This window comes from Mustela lutreola, chromosome 8 (genome assembly GCF_030435805.1).
Source record: "Mustela lutreola isolate mMusLut2 chromosome 8, mMusLut2.pri, whole genome shotgun sequence".
Lineage (NCBI taxonomy): Eukaryota > Metazoa > Chordata > Mammalia > Carnivora > Mustelidae > Mustela > Mustela lutreola.
The window spans coordinates 141175574-141185546 of NC_081297.1; positions in this window are offsets into that span (position 1 = coordinate 141175574).

The window sequence follows — 9973 nt, forward strand, 5'->3', positions numbered from 1 at the left end:
AGTGGCGGGAGCTACGTGTGCAAGGGATATATGGAAACCCTCTGAACCTTCTGCTCAGTTTTGCTCTGAACCTAAAACTGCTCTAAAAAATAAAATCTGGGCACCTGGGTGGCTCGGTTGATTAAGCGACTGCCTTTGACTCAGGTCATGATCCTGGAGTCACAGGATCAAGTCCCAAATCGGGCTCCCTGCTTGGCAGGGAGTCTGCTTCTCCCTCTGACCCTTCCCCTTCTCATGCTCGATTTCTCTCTCTCTCTCTCTCTCTCTCTCTCATTCTCTCTCTCTCTCAAATAAATAAGATCTTAAAAAAATAAAAAATTAAAAAATTAAATCCATGCTCCATCTATAAGTGCATGAAAAACATCAACTTCTGGGGTGCCTGGGTGGCTCAGTGGGTTAAAGCCTCTGCCTTTAGCTCAGGTCATGATCTCAGGGTCCTGGCATTAAGCCCCACATTGGACTTTCTGCTCAGCGGGGTGCCTGCTTCCCCCCTCTTACTCTGCCTGCCTCTCTGCCTACTTGTGATCTCTCTCTGTCAAATGAATAAATAAAATCTTTAAAACAAAAACAAAAAACATCAACTTCCTAGGCATACAGGTTTCCCCCACTATGCACAAGTGGAGTGTTGCTATGAAAACTTTTGTAAGCCACAATCCTGTAAACTGAGGGACAGTTACCATTCATTTCTATGGGAACATGTCTGAGTATTCCCAGACCCCAAAGAAACAACCTGTCTTAGGCTTTTCTGATAGCTGCGGACACATCTTGCTAAGAGATGCGTAGAATAAACCTAAATAAAGCAGAGATGCGCAGAGTTCAAAGCTCTGGCGGCTGGATGCTGAGGTTACTCCCAGGGAAGGAGCTCAGTGGGGTGACCCTTGCCATTCGGGGTGGCAAGGGCAGGCTGCTTCTATAATGGCTCCTTGCAAAACCAATGCTGAATGTTGTTGCTTTGGGCCTTTTTTCGTAAAACTGAAAATCTTCAGATTTCTTTCAGCTAGTGAAAACAGGTGCCAATGGAGGTCCTCTGTAAAAACGAAGTGGTGAGACACGAAGTTTGGAAAATTGGGGGGGGACCCAAAAATCAAACGGTGTGCAAGATCCCTACACTGAAAATACAAAATCAGATTTAGCGTCAGGAAAATAGAAACAGAAACCACAAGAAGATCATATTCCACACCCACAAGAATACCTTAATCAAAATGACAGACAGTAACAAGTGTTGGCCAGGATGCAGAGAAATGAGAATGCTCCTCCATTGCGGATAGGAATGCAAAAAAAAAAAAAAAAAAAAAGGTGCAGCCACTTTGGAAAAGAGTTTAGCAGGTTTTCAAAAAGTTAAATATAGAGTTCCCAGATGATTCAGCCATTTTCACCTCAGGTATAAAATATCCAAGAGAATCAAAAATATATCTGCCCACACAGAGACTTACACATGATGTCCATCACAGCGTTATTCACAAGAGCCCAAACGTGGAAACAAACCTAAATGTCCATCAGCTGATGCATGAACAAAATGTGCATATTCCTGCAATTAAATATTATCCAGCCACAAGAAGGAATGAAGTCCTGACACCTGCTACAACATGAATGAACCTGGGAGACGTTATGTGGTGTGAAAGAAGCCAGACATATTTTGATTCCATTTATTTTTTTAAGAGTTCATTTATTTAGAAAGAGTAGGGGAGGGGAGTGGGAAGGTGGAGGAAAAGAGGGAGAAAGAATCTCAAGCAGATTCCGCTCTCAGCACAGAGCCCGATGTAAGACTCTATCTCACAACCCTGAGATCATGACGTGAGCAGAAATCAAGAGTTGGATGCTTAACCGGCTGTGCCACCCAGACGTCTCTGGTTGATTCCATTTATATGAAATGTCCAGCAGAAGCAAATCCATAGAGACAGGAGGTGACAAGTGTTTGTCAAGTGCTGGGAGTGGGGACGATAATGAATGATTACTACTGGGTATAGAGTTTCTTTGGGGAGTGATAATAATAATTGGGAATTAGATAGTGGTACTGATTTTACACCTTTGTAAATATGCTAAAAAGCCACTAAATTGTACACTTTAAACTGGCGAGTTTTATGGCATGTGAATTATATCTCAGCATCTAATTTTTTAATAACATTTTAGTGTCGAGCTACAATAAGATCAAAAAGAACTGAAATTAAATAAGATCTAAATAAATCGAGGGACATGTCATGTTTATGGACTGGAAGACTCAATATTGTAAACATATCAACTCTTCTCTAATTACAGATTCAGTTGAATCCCAATCAAAATCCCAGAAGCTGAAATTAGCATGCTGATTCTCCAACTTACATGGAGATGCAAAGAAATAGCCATGATATAAAATACAAAAATAAAGGACAGGGGCGCCTGGGTGGCTCAGTGGGTTAAGCCGCTGCCTTCGGCTCAGGTCATGATCTCAGGGTCCTGGGATCGAGCCCCACATCGGGCTCTCTGCTCAGCAGGAAGCCTGCTTCCTCCTCTCTCTCTGCCTGCCTCTCTGCCTACTTGTGATCTCTCTCTCTCTCTGTCAAATAAATAAATAATCTTTTTTAAAAAATGTAGACATTGTGGTGTTGCTATAAGAATAGATAAACAGATTAATGGTACAGAATAGAGTCCAAAAACAACACACACCAGATCTATGACAGAATGACACCACAGTGTGGTGAAGAAGGATGGTATTTTTAGTAAATAGTGCTGGGTCAACTGGGCAGGACTGGGAAAAACGTGCGTGTGTGTGTGTGTGAGAGAGAGAGAGAGAGAAAGAAATCTCCCTCTGCCTTCCTCCTATAAAGATATATGTCGTTGGGGCACGTGGGTGGCTCAGTAGGTTAAGTGTGTGCTTTCAGCTCAGGGCATTACCTCAGGGTCCTGGGATCGAGTTCCACATTGGGCTCCCTGTTCAGAGGGGAGCCTGCTTCTCCCTCCGCCCCACCCCCACTCACAAAAATAAGTAAATAAAACCTTTAAAAAAGGGTACATGCGGTTGTGTTTAAGACCCAACTAGATAAGCCAGGATAATCTCCCTATCTCAAAATCCTTAACTTAATCACATCTGCAAACACACTGCAAGGGTTGGGGTGGGCACATCTTTGGGAGCCCATTTTTCAGCCTACCACAATCCCTACCTCACACCATAAACAGAAATAAATTCCATACTTAAATGTGAAAGATTAAAACAATAAAGCCTTAGAAGAAAATACAAGAGCACATCTTCATCACCTTGGAACAGACAAAGTTCTCTTAAACCAAAAACAAAAGCACTAACCATTAAAAATAAAAACGCCATATGTAGGTGTAAATGGATGATACTAAAATTAAGAAATATGTTCAGGGCACCTGGGTGGCTCAGTGGGTTGGGCCTCTGCTTTCAGTTCAGGTCATGATCCCAGGATCCTGGGATTGAGCCCTGTGTCAGGCTCTCCACTCAGCAGCGAGTCTGCTTCTCCTTCTCCCTCTGTGATCTCTCTCGCTTTCGCTCTCTTGCAAATAAACAAATAAAATCTTTAAAAAAAAAAAAAAAAGGAAGAAGAAGAGTTAAAAGACAACCCACAAAGTGAGGGAAGATATTTACAATATACACATACAACAAAAAACTCTACTTTATATAAATACGTATAAATATAAATATGTGTGTGTGTGTGTGTGTATACAAAGCTCTTACAAATCAATATGAGAAAGGCAGACATCCCAATAGAAACATAAGCAAAAGACTTAAACAGATAAAAGAGAATACCCTGATGGCCAGTAAATGCATGGAAAGGGGCTCAACTTCATTAGTCATCAGGGAAATACAGACTAAAACCACGAGGCAACAGCACTGTACACCTACCAGAATGGCCACAATGAAAAAGGTCAAAAATGCAAGTCAGGGAGGATGTTGAGTAATCAGAACTGGTGGGAACGTAAATTGCTTGCTACCATCACCTTAGAAAATCTTTAGGGCAGCTTCTGCTATAACAAAACATTAGCAGACCTTTGACCCAGCAGGTCTGTCCCTAGGTATACATCCAACATACTCACCAAAAGACACGTAGCACTCTAGAATACTAATAGCAACACTGTAACAGGCAAAACCTATAAACTCTCCAAATGTCCATCAATGGTAGAATAGATAAAATGCGGGCACCTGGGTGCCTCAGTCGGTTAAGTGTCCAACTCTTAATCTCAGCTCGGGTCTTGATCTCAGGGTCACGAGTTCAAGCCCCATGTTAGGTGTGAACTTACTTAAAAAGAGAGAGAATGGGGCACCTGGGTGGCTCAGTCCTTAAGGGTCTGCCTTCAACTCAGGTCATGGTCCCAGGATCCTGGGATCAAGCCCCACTTTGGGCTCCCTGCTCAGCGGGGAATCTGCTTTTCCCTCTCCCTCTGCCTCTCCCCCTGCTTGTACTCTCTCTCCCTCTGTCTCTGTCAAATAAATAAGTAAAATCTTAAAAAAAAAAAAAAAGAAAGAAAAGAAAGAGAGAGAGAAAACTGTAGAATAGATAAAATAAAGTGTGGTATATTCGCACACTGGAGGACCACACAGCAATGTGAGCAAATAGTGTACAAGCATAGCGACAACACGGAGGGGTCCCACAAACATGGTATTGAGCAAGAGAAGCTAAAGACAAAAGAGGATATGATTCTATTCACACAGAGAACAAAAATAGGTCAAAATTTAAGAGGTCAGGACAGTGGTTCCCTTTGTGGGGAGTTGCAAGGGGCACAGAGTTCATGAGGGGCTGGTGGCGTTCAGTGTCTTGTTTTAAATTATTATTTTTTGTTTTTTAAAGGTTTTATTTATTTGAGAGAGAGAGAGAGAGAGAGTACCAGTGGGGACAGGGTGCAGGGCGGTGGGGGGAGAGGGAGAAGCAGGCTTCCCGCTGAGCAGGGAGCCTGACGTGGGGCTCGATCCCAGGACCCTGGGATCATGACCTGAGCTGGAGGCAGACTTAACAGAATGAGCCACCCAGGTGCCTTTGTTATTTTTTATTTTTTAAAAGTAGGCTCCGTGACCAACATGGGGCTTGAACTCACGAGATCAAGATTTGCTGTTTGGGGCACCTGGATGGCTCAGTCCATTAGACGTCTGCCTTCGGCTCAGGTCATGATCTCGGGATCCTGGGATCAAGCCCCACATCAGGCTCCCTGCTCAGCAGGAAGCGTGCTTCTCACTCTCCCTCTGCTGCTCCCCCAGCTTGTGCTCTCTGGCTCTCTCTCTCTCTGTCAAATACATAAATAAAATCTTTAAAAAAAAAAAAAAAAAAAGAAAGAAAGAAAGAAAGAAAAAAAGAAAAAAGTTCACATGTTCTACCAACTGAGCCAGTCAGGTGCCCCTCCATGTCTTTATGTGGGTGCTGGCTGCTTGTCAAGTTCAGTCTGTATACACTTACGAGTTTTGCATGTATATGTAGAGTTATATTCAATAGAAAATTGTACCCACAAAAGTAAATTACACATACTAGTATAGGTCAAATGTAAAAATGTAATAAAGTGACAAAGTAAATGCAGAATGTATATTGCATGCCACCATTTGTTTCAAAACATGGGGGGGTGTGAATATGCGTGCGTGGGTGTATATAAGTGCATGTATATATGCAAACATATACAGATATATGCATACACAGACTTCATCCCCTGACGGAATCTAGAAGCTGCCTTCAACTTACTGTCTTTCAGAGCAGGACCTGGAGGCCTGCGTGACGTTTTATCCAGGGAGTACATTTTCAAAACTATTAAATAGTTCACACATGTGAAAGTGTTTACAGAAAGACAATAAACACCTAAAAAAATGTCTGAAAGACCAGTATTTGGAAAGTACTGGAAAGTGGCAAGGTCCACAGGATACCTCATTTGGGTTTCTTTTTTTTATTTTTTAACTTTTTTTTTTAAGATTTTATTGATTTATTCTTTGAGAAAGACAGAGAGAGAGAGAGAGAGCATGAGTGGAGAGAGGGAAAAGCAGACTCCTGGCTGAGCCTGGAGCTCCATCCCAAGACCCTGAGATCACGACCTGAGGGGAAGGCGGGCCGATGCTTAACGCAGGTGCCCCCTCCTTTGGGTTTCTGTTGAGATCAGAGAACTGCAAGGCGTAGGGGGCGCGCACCCCCTCTCATTTACAGGCCAGAAAACCCTGAGATAGAACGGGCAGCCCAAGTGTGCGCAGCGTGCCCCCCTCCCCCCAGGTTTGACTCCAGCCTGAGGCGGGGCTTTGGAGTCCGATGGGGGTGGAAAGCTGTGTGACCTTTGAGCCGGGCTCTGCTAGGCTGAAAGTGGGGACGATAACCCCCACTCCGTTCAGATGTCAGCAGAACCGAGGTATGTGGGTGGAGTGGCCGGCGGGCAGCAGGAGCTCTCTAAGTGGCCGCCTCACGCCGCCTGCCCGGAGAGGACTGCCCGGAGTCTCCGCGCGCTCGGGTCCAAAAGGGACACACGGTGGCGCCCTCCCCCCGCGGGTCCCGCGAAGTCCCAGCCTCCGAGGGCCGTGGAGGCTGGAGGGAGGGAGAAGTGGGAGGAAGCTGCGTGGGCACACTCGGCTCAGGCTTCAGGGCCCTGGGGTTGGAAGGGTGAAAGGCGGAGGGCGTCCCTGCTCAGGGAGGCAGGACCGTAGGGACTGGCTAATAAGCCCAGGGAGGAGGGAAAAGGGGGAAAAAACGTTCCATCCGGCTCTTGGTTAAGATCTTGCCGTGTGTTGAGGGGTGGTCCCCTAAAAGATAGGTCCACCTGGAACCCGTGAATGTGACCTTATTCAGAAAAAGAGTTTTTGCAGATGTAATTAACACAAGACTCTAGCGATGAGATCATTGGATTACCCAGGCGGGTCCTAAACCAATGACAGGTGTCCTTGGGAGGGAAGACACAGACTGGGAGAAGGCCTTGTGGTCACAGTAGAGGTTGAAGTGTTGCAGCCATGAGCCAAGGAAACCAGGGAAGAAGCAAGAAAGGACCCTCCCCCTAGAGCCTTCCGGGGAGCCTCACCTGCTAACACCTTGATTTCACACTTCTGGCCTCCAGAACCAAGAGGGAATAAATTTCTGTTCTAAGTCACCTAGTTAGTGGTCATTCGTTCTAACGGCCCCAGGAAACCAATACATGTTTAAATTCTTTCGCTGCTGCTCAGGCCTCTGACTCCCAGCCCCAGTAGCCTACAGGACAGCACCCGAGGCCCCCTAGCTCCTGACCCCACGATTTGCTCCCCAAATCCAAGTTCTACCATACTCACTGCTTCCCAAGCATGGGCTCTTTCACACCTCTGTGCTTTTGCTTTCGGTGGCCTGCTGCCTGGGGTGCCCCTCTTTATGGGTCCTCACCCCCCCCATACAACTCCTATACACCCTTCAAAACCCTCCTTAAACATCCTCTCCATCTCTCCCCAGGACTCTTGTGCCACTCCTCACCAGAGTGTTCCGCTGAGGCCCAGAAGGAAGAACCTTCAGAAGTGGCAGAAGGATCTGACCCCAGCCTGCACTGTGGCTCCTCCCAAGGGGGGTCCCAGTGGAACACTGCCGATGCCTTCCCTTATCCGCACCGCAGCTCCTGGCCCCAAATTCATGGCTGGCTCTTCTATGGATTCTGAACCTTGTCAACACAGTCCTCCAGTGAGCAGGAGTGACCCGATCACACGATGCTCTCCCCACTTTTTCAGGAAGCGCCTGAAAAACTCTCTTTACTTCCCTTGCTCAGTGGTAACTGGGCAATGGAAGGGGTTCCGTAAACCAGAATGAATGAGCGAGCCATTCTGAATGACAGAATGGTTTCCAAGGATGTCAGGTCCTGGGAATGTGTCACTCTCCTCAAAGGCAAGAATAAATTATGCAAATCTCTGAAGCCAGACTTTTTGCCTTCTCACTCCCTGCCTCCTTCCTCCAACCACCTCCACTCCCCCCCCCACCAGGTTTCTGGGAGGGCACTGGGCTCTCCAGAAAATGCCCCAGGCTCTCTAGTGGCCCGTTTCCTGATTACAGACGAAACTAGAGCTTAAAGCCGGGTGAATCACTAGCAGCCACCAGCCAGGGCCTGTTGGGGTGTCGAGCAGGAAGGGAGAAACCAGGCTCCCCCACCCGCCTCCCCTACTCCTGCCACCCCCAGCCCCGCCATCACTATACAACTTTGCAAACCTCTGTAGTCTTGGCCATACAAGGTGGAAAGTGCCGAGCCCTGGTGCAGGGACTTTGATCAGCTCCAAGACTGTCCCCACTCCCAGAACCCGCTTGGCCACGCCCAGATCCCAAAGAACCCACAGCCTGAACAGCTTGTAAACCCTCTTCCCGTCCCTGGCAACTCACCAATGACACCCAGGTACAGCAGCCCCGTTTGAGCAGTAGGGAAACCAGTTCAGGGAGCAGGAACTACTGAGACCATCATCAAGTGTTCCTGGGGCTGGAGGCAGAGGTGGGGGAACTATAGAACCCAATAGTTAAGAGCCCAAGTCCAGGTTCAAATTCTAAGTCAACTCTGGCAAGTCTCGGGATCCTGGCAAACTTGGGCACATTTCTTAGCTTCTACAGGCCTCAGTTTCCCCATCAATAAAAATGGGAGTCCTGGGGTGCCTGGGTGGCTCAGTGGATTAAAGCCTCTCTGCCTTTGGTTCAGGTCATGATCCCGGGGTCCTGGGATCGAGCCCCCCACCCCCCAAAATCAGGCTCTCTGCTCAGCAGGGAGCCTGCTTCCCTTCCTTTGCTCTCTCTCTGCCTGCCTCTCTGCCTACTTGTGATCTCTGGCAAGTAAATAAATAAAATCTTTTTTTAAAAAATTAATAATAAATAAACAAATAATAAAATAAAGTGGGAGTCCCTCTAAGTACCTGCACATCACAAGATTGTTTTAAGGATCCCGTGAGTTGACACAGAGAAGGCTTAGAACAAGCAATGCATCCTCTATAAACAGTGGCTGTTTTTTAAAGGGTATTTTGAAGGAATCTTTTCCCAAGGACAAAACATTTAGAAGAATCCTTGTCATCAGAGAGGAATGTTCCCCACACCTGTCTGGTAGAAAGCTCAGGCCTGGGGCCTCCTTATAAATCCTGAGGCCTGCCCCCCCCATCCCCGCCACACCTGCCAGGTCAGAGTCTGGGGGTGGGAAGTTGATGTTTTTAATAAGGGCCCCCGGGGTTCCTTGAATCAGGCAAGTCTGGAGATCTCAAAAGACTTGGAAAGTCAAGTCTTCTGAAGATTCGTCTGGTAACATACCTTCCGCCCACCTGTCAACAGGTCCTTGGGGGGAAAACCAACTTTCTCTTTTTCCCAATTAGTAACACCACTCCTTGTAAACCAGTATAAGCACTCACCAGCGATACTGAATGCTAAACTCTTTCCATCCATCAACAGCCCTCTAAGGCAGGTTCTCTCTCTAGTCCCATTCTAGAGAGGCAGAAACTGAGGCCAGGGAACTTGGCAGAGCCAGGACTTCATTCGTCATCCCAGTGTGGCCTGTGCCAGCAGCCCCAGCTCCTCAAGGACGTGCCTAGACGCTCTGGGACAGGTGTCTCAGGAATCTGCAGTCTTCTCCAGCTGCTTCGCAGAGCTAGAGGCCAAGGTCCCGGTCCCAGTCCCCAGGACCTTCCCTTCACCTTGGTCATGAAGCCACACCGAATCCTTCGGGCTCCTTTACTGGACTCCCCTCTGCCTCCTGGCCTAAGGGCAGAAGAGGGCGCTCCAGAGCCAAGGCAAGTCCAGGCTTTGAGGCCTCCCCCATCCCACCCTCTCTCCCCTTGCTCCCTCACCTGCTCCTTTCTCCAGCCCTATCGGGTCACTAGCGTTTTCTCTGGAAGTGCAGTGCCTTTGACCAGGCTGTTTCCCACCCCTGGCCAGGCCCTCCCTTTCCCGATTGTAAGCTTCCATGTTGAGAGGGCAGCCTCCTCCAGGAAGCCCTCCTGACTGCTGCTCTGGGTTAGTTGGCTCCTCGGGGCCCCCACCGCCCTCTAGGGCATGACTGCCTCAAACAGGGATGATGCTGTGACCTAAGGCTCTATCTCCAGGTACTC